Raw genomic sequence first — 8786 nt, forward strand, 5'->3', positions numbered from 1 at the left:
TTAGCTTCATAACATGCTGTTCGTGCAACAACTTATGACGAAACGCACGTTGTCGTCGTCGTTGTGCATACGGTTCGTGACACTCCATCGAGTGCGGTTAGGTAGGCTATATCTATTTTATTACGCAGTGGCAAACTGTATGGCTGGTAATAGACTATAGGTTAAATTTAGCTAATTGCATCTGCCAAACTAAGTAGCTGAATCAGTAGGCCTGAATGTTAATACGATTATAATCGAGTTAACGGAGCACTGACAAAATACCATGCCAAAAACCCAACAGTTTAAATAAAAAACTCGACACTGTGAAAGGGGAGCAGTTTCACCCACTGCCCCCCCCCCCCTTTGGCTACGTCCCTAATATATACTGAACTTACTTGAAGCTAGCGAACAGGGTCAACCCACCCAATAGCAAAATGAGTATATAAATGAACCGAATTGAAGCTGGCGAACGTTGTACGGTAGTTCTATTAGGAGTATTCAAAATCATACGAAGTTTTGTATGGTGGGGTATAAGGATCGTGAGATACAATTTCTCAATGTGGCAATTTTTAGGTCATTCACAATCACAGGAATATATGTATAGGCCTAGGTAAATAAGAGTTCGACAGTCGGAAATTCCGACTGTCGCCCTCCAATTTTCCATTTATCGTAAGTTTACCAAGTTTGAGGGGTGATACACCCACACACACACCCTCTAGCAACGTCCCTGACTGTGACAAACGTTCTAAAAATACTTATTATTCCATCGGTAGAACACCGGTTGCGTCAAGACATTCCAGGAAATAACCAACGAAACGCTCACAATTGTCTCGTAACCCAATTTTATTATTATAACGTCTTATAGCATCATGCACTATATATACACATAACATTAAGGACGCTTGTGAATTTAGCAAGAAATACATGTAAACACGCAAGTCCAATGAGAATTGGCTAATGTGACATGTCACCGAACCCATGGGCGGCGATCATGGGGGGGGGACGGGGTGGCATGTCCCCCCAAATATTTTAGGTGGGGGGATATAGTATCTAATATCCCCCCAATATTTGGTGGCATAGTTTTTTTTTGTGGCTATAAGAGCATACTTTTTTATGATATCGCTAGTAATTTTAAAATAGAAAATGCTTAGATGCAACTTACAAGGCCTGGGATGTGCCATTTCCAGCGATCTGGGAGACATTTTCGGCCAAAATTTTCTTTTACGCTTCGCGCCAACATGGTGGCGCTACGCTTAGATAGTTTGCCTACAAGCTTCGCCCCTTCCTTGGCAAATTCCTCGCTATGCGCATGTCTAACCGTGTCACAATTTGTTACTAAATATCACCACAAAACGACACAGACTTTCACCGAGAGTAGTTTTACTGATTTTCGAACTGAATTAGCTAGACGGACCATGGGCGCAGATCCTGGTGGGGACAGCGGGACGCGTCCCCACCAACTTTTTCAGTGGTGGGGACATGATATACCGTGTCCCCACCAATTTGTCTTGACCAAACGCTGCATTGCAAATTTCCCTGTATTGAACTTTGGCGCAGTTTGATCCAGCATTGTGCAAATGACATGCAGCAGTTCTCACTTTATTAGGCTACATTTATCCACAGTTGTTAAATTTTGGAAGGAAATCGCATTTGCGGCAGTCTATAATTTTTTTCTGGGAGAGGACCCAGACCCATCGTAAACAAAAGTCTACTTGGATTATTTGTCCCCTGATTTATTTTTCTGCAGACGCCCATGTGTTTCCCCCAACTTAAATTTCTAAGCCATGAGATCTCAAATTTAAGGAGGTTTTGGAGCATTATTGGGTCTGGGAAGTGTTATTTCCGGCGATCTGGGAGGTATATTCGCCCAAAAAATTCTTGTACGCTTACGCGCGAACCAATGGTCGCGCTCCGCTTAGATAGTATCAGAGAACAAATACGCGTCCCCACCATTATCCAAGACTGATCTGCGCCCATGAGACGGACCGCATCCGTAATGAAATTTGGTATATATACAAAATATCACGAAGCGCGCGAACAATTTTGGGGATGTAGTTGCTACGCGCCTGCACCCAAGCAAATGCCCCCCCCCCCCAATATTTGAAACAAATCGCCGCCCCTGACCGTACCACCGTGTGGAAAGAAGCCTGCGGGTGGCATGGTATACTGTAGCTTTAAATTAACTTATAGCGGTACCTCCTATAGTGCGATACTAAACATTTACCCAGAACAAGGAGGTATATATGACCTCCGTCAAAAGTAAAATAAGAGAGAGGTGCATGGGAGGATAGGAGTGGGGGGGGGGGGAGGGGAGGTGCGGATAAAGAGAAGAGAAAATGAACGATGATCGGTGTCATTTCATGCAGGAACAAGGGGAAAGGTATCGTACTTTCATGTCTCACTGCAAGAATAAAATTAATGACGGCGGTAGGTCATCTCGAGAGTAATTAATTAAGCATAGAAAATGACACATGTGTTCAAAACAGAAGTAGTCGTAAACATGACGAACCCTATATACCTAATTCATATTGAAAGGAGGATGTGGTGCTGCATAGGGTTGTTGAATCCCACTCCCATATAAGGGGGTCTGACAACATCATCCTAACCCGGAAAAGGAAGTAAAATGATAAAGGTGTCACATGGTGCATTTTGAGGCACAGTTAGACTGTAATCAAATATAGAAGGAGATATAAGGTTGTGCTAATAGCTACTTTTAAAGTTTTGTGTGAGGTTGGAAACGGGGTGTGCTCTACACCCCACACTACTGGATCTGCTCCTATGCATCATTGAACTGTGACTACGTACCATAATATGTAGCCTACGGTTGTGCCATTTGGAGCATGAAGCAAATGTTTAGCGTTTCGATAACTGATGCAATATATATATTATATCCATACGCTGTTGCAACTTGTGTTGGAGTCGGACCTCGGAATCCGCGTGAAGTATAAAATAAAACAAAATTCCCACATACTGTCTCGAAAGATAATACCAAAGCTATGTTTGTTTCTTAGAATGTGTTTCCACAACTTCCGCACGTCTTGTTTTCGACGTAAGCGTCGTACGACCTTTCTGGTATTCCATCAATCTCCGATATTGAAATGCTGAGTCAGCAATTAAATGGAAGTTAAAGAAATGTCAAACCTATATTAAATCACTTGTTCATCTTTCTAACAGGCTGTAATTCCTTTGATCAAAGATCTTTGACCGTTGTATATGTCACATACTAACAGAAACACGGCTTTGAAAAGCATGGTCGCCTTAAAAACTACAACTTCTCATGGTTTGGTATCCGGAAGGAAAAAATAACTTCCTGCTCTTAGGAAATCCCGCCACAAGGGAGTAATATGGGATAACCCCCAATGCAAGTATTTCGCGTTAAAGTTGATTAGTAATGGTACCAATATTTGTTATTAAAATTATGGTATTGGTTTCAGTGACATTCACCTTGAGTATAGAAAGAAACCAAAGGGAAGTAAAATCACACATTTATATAAAATGATATTCAATATCTTCGATAAATATAAATTTTAAATATTTCGCGGTATCTCACAAACAGAGCAAGTTATTTGGCGTTCTTCGTCATAAAGTTTGCTATATGGTATCAGATAAAGATAAGCTCCTCCTTAAACGTAAGCATCATCCAATCGTTCATTTGATATATGAATACATGGGATAGTATTGCGTCCTGTGTGGATTTAGGAACAGTTCCGTTCGATCCAGAATTGTCCCCCTCCCCCTTCCACATGCCCTTCCCTTGTTTGTGATTCTGGAAGGCGAGCCACCTGTTAAGTTATAAGAGCTGTTCCTCGTTAAAACAGATCCGAATCGACCTAAGTTTCCTTTCACTGATCGTCTTAATTAACTGCAAACAATTCAAATTGGCTACCAACAGACATATTCTCTGAACAAACTGTTGAAAATGTGCGTTGTGACTGTTTGAAGCAAGCATATGCTAACAGCTTTCTCTTTGTATGGGTGTGTGTGCGTGTGTGTATGTCTGTGTGTATCACTAAATTGTTAAAATATTAAAGGGGACACCTCTTATATCTTATGGTTCCTCCCCCTTTCTGTATGCACGAACTTGTTGCTATACATTTTTACATGTATGATTGCTACATGTATGATTACTACATACATAACACGTGAAGTTGCAGCGCAAACACCGAATGGTTCTTCGCTGTCATTTCAGTTAAATATCTGTGGTTTGTGCTGTAACATCATTCTAGTTTGAAGCTGCGACGAACCTTTCCAAAATTAGAATTCCGTGAATGTCTTTACTTCTTTGTATGTTTTGTTTTATGTGAGTCACTGGTAGGGGTGTCAAATTTTGAAGGAGCATGAAAGATTTCACGTAAGCCATATAAGTTCAACCTTCTATAGGTAAATCTCAATAATTTCCCCCTTAGTTTACACGAATTTTAGTGCATGTTATCATTTCATAATACCGCCCTCCCTTTCAAGTTCAACATGTAGCCTCCCGCACAGAGATCAATGATGCTAACTGCTAGAATAAACATGATCATTTACATCGGAAATTTGTCCGATGCATAACAAATGTTAAATCAAGAGGGCAATCCCTGGAGTTGTATATATCATCTCCTCCATGACTTTACTATTGGCATCCTAATTTTGCAAAAAGTATGTCATTTGTTCACACAGCTAATTTGAACTTGATCGGACTTACGGTGTAGGAGGAGTTCGTGGCACACTTCATCGCACAATTTAGGCCATATTGACCTTTGATCTCAATTGACCTTTGTCTTCCACCCTAAACACCAAAATCTGCACTATATTAAATTCGTCTTATCATTCTCTACATGAGTGTGGTTTAATGTCAATCTCTTACATGTTGACAAGCAGAAATTGGATAAAAAACAACTTTTTGGTTTTGGTTTCTTGACCTCTGACTTTGACCTTTAATGTCATCAATCACTCGGGCACAAGTTTACATGGCCAGGAACATACCCACCAAACTTAAACTTGATCCGACTTTAGGTCTAGGCGGAGGAGTTGGCGACACACATTTTCGCACAATTTAGGCCAATTTGACCTTTGACCTCGACCCTAAACAACCACATCGGTACTATTTCGAAATTTGTCCCACTATTCTCTACATATCTTGTGGTTTCATGACTTTTCCAACATACTGACCAGCAGGTTATGGCTAAGAAACAGGTTTGGGGGAATTTGACATTTCACCTATGACGTAACCACTCACGCAGGTACGAGATAACATGGTTAGGCACCTGCCCATCAAGCTTGAATTTGATCGAACCTTACGGTGTAGGAGGAGTTCGCGACACACAATTTAGGACAATTTGACCTTTGAACTCGATCGACTTTTGACTCCAGCCTACAAACCTAAATCTGTACTATTTTAAACTTCATCACATCAATCTCTACATATCGTGGGGGTTAAAGCCTTTTCATTAATGTTGACACGCAAAAATTATTATATTTATTATTTTAGGTTAAGTCTTGTACAGGGCCAAGGCCCTTTCACACGACTTTTACAACTTAACCCTGGTCATTGGTAACTTGTCACACCTACACACCAAAGTGTGCACAATTCAATCAATCTCTCCTGGGGCACCACAGTGCACCACAGCCACGTGTCCCCCGGGGGACTTCCCATAGGGTGCAGCCACAAACCGGAGCACGCAACTATATTTACAAGTTACCTCGCAAGTCCCGATTTATACACCTGGGTGAAGAGAGGCAGTGGAGATAAAGCGCCTTTCCCAAGGACACAACGCAATGATCTGGCCAGGGCTCGAACCTGTAACCCTTAGATCACAAGTCCACTGCCTTAACCACTTGACCACAACCAAGGGCGTAGGAACCGGGGGGGCTGGGGGGGCGCCAGCCCCCCCCCAGTGAAAAATATGGGGGGCGGAAGTATCGTTCCGCCCCCCCGCCCCGCAAGTCAGAAAACCCCTTTTTCATTTCCAAATGAGAAAAAAATCTCATTTGAAGCACCAAATTGCATCTAAGGCCAGGTGAAAATGTAAAATTCTTTACAAAATGGAGTGGGTGTTGAAGTGTGCTATATTGCACCAAATTACATCTGAGGCCACCTGGAAATGCAAAAAAATTCACCCCCTCCCCTTAGACCCCTCCCCCAGGCCAGCCATCAGTCTTCAGCCCCCCACTCAAAAGTACCTTCCTACGCCACTGACCACAACGCCCTCGCAGAAATGGCTAAAAACCAATGTTAAGCCTTCTTGACCTTTGATCTTTAACGTCATCAATCACGCAGGCACGAGTTTGCATGGTCTGGCACTTACCCACCAGTAAACAAGTTTGAACTTAATCGGACTTACGGCGTAGGAAGAGTTCGCGACGAACTTTTTCGCTCACTTTATATCTCTCCACCTCTCACACACACGCGAGCGCGCGCACAGGTGTGTTTTACATCCACACAGAAACGTCATTGTTTTGTTCACTGTTCAAATCCACTTACCCTTCACAAAACCCTATAAGATAAGAATTTCCCTGATTCTTTTCAAATGACGTCTGAGGAAGTCTATGTCTTCAGTCAGAATGCAAAACTCGTTGTTGTTATACACAGACACGTACAATATCTCAAGGCACTACTAGTGATATTCCAAGAAAATGAGATAATTCGTATGGGTATGAAACATGTAACTTACGTCATGTATCGATATAGATGTGTTTTTAACATGTGGACTTCTTATGAATTAGTACGTAGACTGTTTCTACGATTAAGGGAAGCGGAGGAAACGATTACTCGTGCAAAGCAAATACTATGGACGCAAACGAACTGCTTCTATTATCAGGGTATATATATAGTGCCCAGCCAGGAAATAGCCATGTACTTCAGCTTATTGATACTAACGGTATGTTAAAGAACGATTGATATGAACATATTTAGAGTTAATGTTTTGTGTCATTTAGGACTCACAATCAGGTGTTATTTTGAGGACGTGTGATAATTTAGGGTAATTAAATGATACAATACTCTAGTACTCTCTGTAGAACAGATATATCCTATCGTTGTACTACTATATCCCAATAGATTGTTGCTTACCTAGCAGTATTCATAGGCAGGGGAGGGGGGGGGGGGAGGAGGGGAGCTCCTCATGGAAAATCATAATAGGTACCAAACAGAAGAAGTAAACTATGCTCTCTCCTTGAATATAGGGTTAACCTAATTTTGAATAATTAAATTGTGACTGATACCTGGTTAACCTCAAAATAAAAATTAAAATAAAATAAAAATGTTAGCAATCTGCTTATCCACTAGAGAGCCTGTGTAGGAGAGTGTGTACAAGTAAGTTGGCTTGACGTTTCGATCCTAGCAGGATCTTCTTCAAGAGCTAAATGACAAGTAACAGTAATTAACAGGTTAACCTGTTAATTCTTGTACGGAAAGCCATAGCCTGTTAACTATTTGGACCGTTAACCCGGTTATAGAAAACCCGACGTTTGCTTGCCCCGACCCGTCCCCCCACCCCCTTGGTATTTTAGTGCTGACGTCCATTTTAGTATGTTGTCATAATTGCTGTAGTACAATATGTTATACTGATCTATATAATGTTGCGATGATCGCTATAGAAATCGCGTAACTCGTCTTTAATAAGTTCCCTTAGTAGCATGTTCCTCTTTTATACTAATAATGATGACTGCCTTAGTAAAGAAAATATTATCGGCTGCCATGAAATCTTGAAATATTCTTTTCTATTATAGATGAATGATTGACAAATGGTTTTGAAGAGCAACAAAGACACTTTCAGCTGAAGTGCCATGATGACATCGTCCATTCAGCTGTTGTCAGATTCGTTTAAAAAATATCACCAAATTTGAAGAAAAAATAATATCTTCGCAATACAAAATGCTATGAGGATGAAGTTTCACTTAAAGATTCAGAAGATTTTCACCAAAATTCGAAAGCATCAACTTCAGCCACTAGAAGATCGCCATAATACATGGCAGTCCCATGTTTGTATTTGTCGGGGGAGTAGTTTATTAGACAGTTATCTGTCACATAAGCCAATGAAGATGGTTGGGTTTCCTTTCCTGTTTCAGGTGTAATGTCAATACTTGGTTAACAGTCACGAGAGTAAATCATGCCATACGTTTGATTATTATTGCTATAAGTAAAAAATAACGTTTCAGTGTTTGTGTGCTACGTTAACATCAACCTTGCAGACAATGATGAGCTTTGTCCAGGATGATAATAATCTCGGAGAATTACTTCACATCTGAGACTTTGAACCAGCTTAAGTGGTCATAATATGTATTAGCAACCACTAGTATTTGCCCAAAGTAAAGTTGATTTAGTTTCTGACGTCAATATCCAACCCCCACAATCAGATAGGCTTCTTGTAAACGTTTTTCGCTTGATTAAATTCGTGTACACCAAGATGTTAAATGAAGTTAACTAAAACTCCTAGCAACGAAATGGTCCTTTGAAAAGATTGGAAATATAAAACATAAAATTGATTCCTATAAGTCACACATTGCACTCAATAAATCACGAAAGCAGCTAATACACGAAATGACGAAATAAATGTGATTCGTGGAACATAAAGCACAGATCGTTACGTTACATATAACCTTAAGATAATTATCTTGATTTAGGGTAAGGCGGTCGGGGAGGGGCAGGGGAGGGGGGGGTGAGGGGTTGGGATGAGGAGGGAAAGGTAGTTTGGATTAGTGTTCGGCTGTTCTCGTGTAAGATGTCACGGACTTACATGTTTATAGTACAGTATGGTATGTACAGGTTTTATTTCGTATTGAGTTATGGGGTGTAGAATGAAGCACGTAATCAAGCCTATACAGTG

This window comes from Apostichopus japonicus, chromosome 23 (genome assembly GCF_037975245.1).
Source record: "Apostichopus japonicus isolate 1M-3 chromosome 23, ASM3797524v1, whole genome shotgun sequence".
NCBI lineage: Eukaryota > Metazoa > Echinodermata > Holothuroidea > Aspidochirotida > Stichopodidae > Apostichopus > Apostichopus japonicus.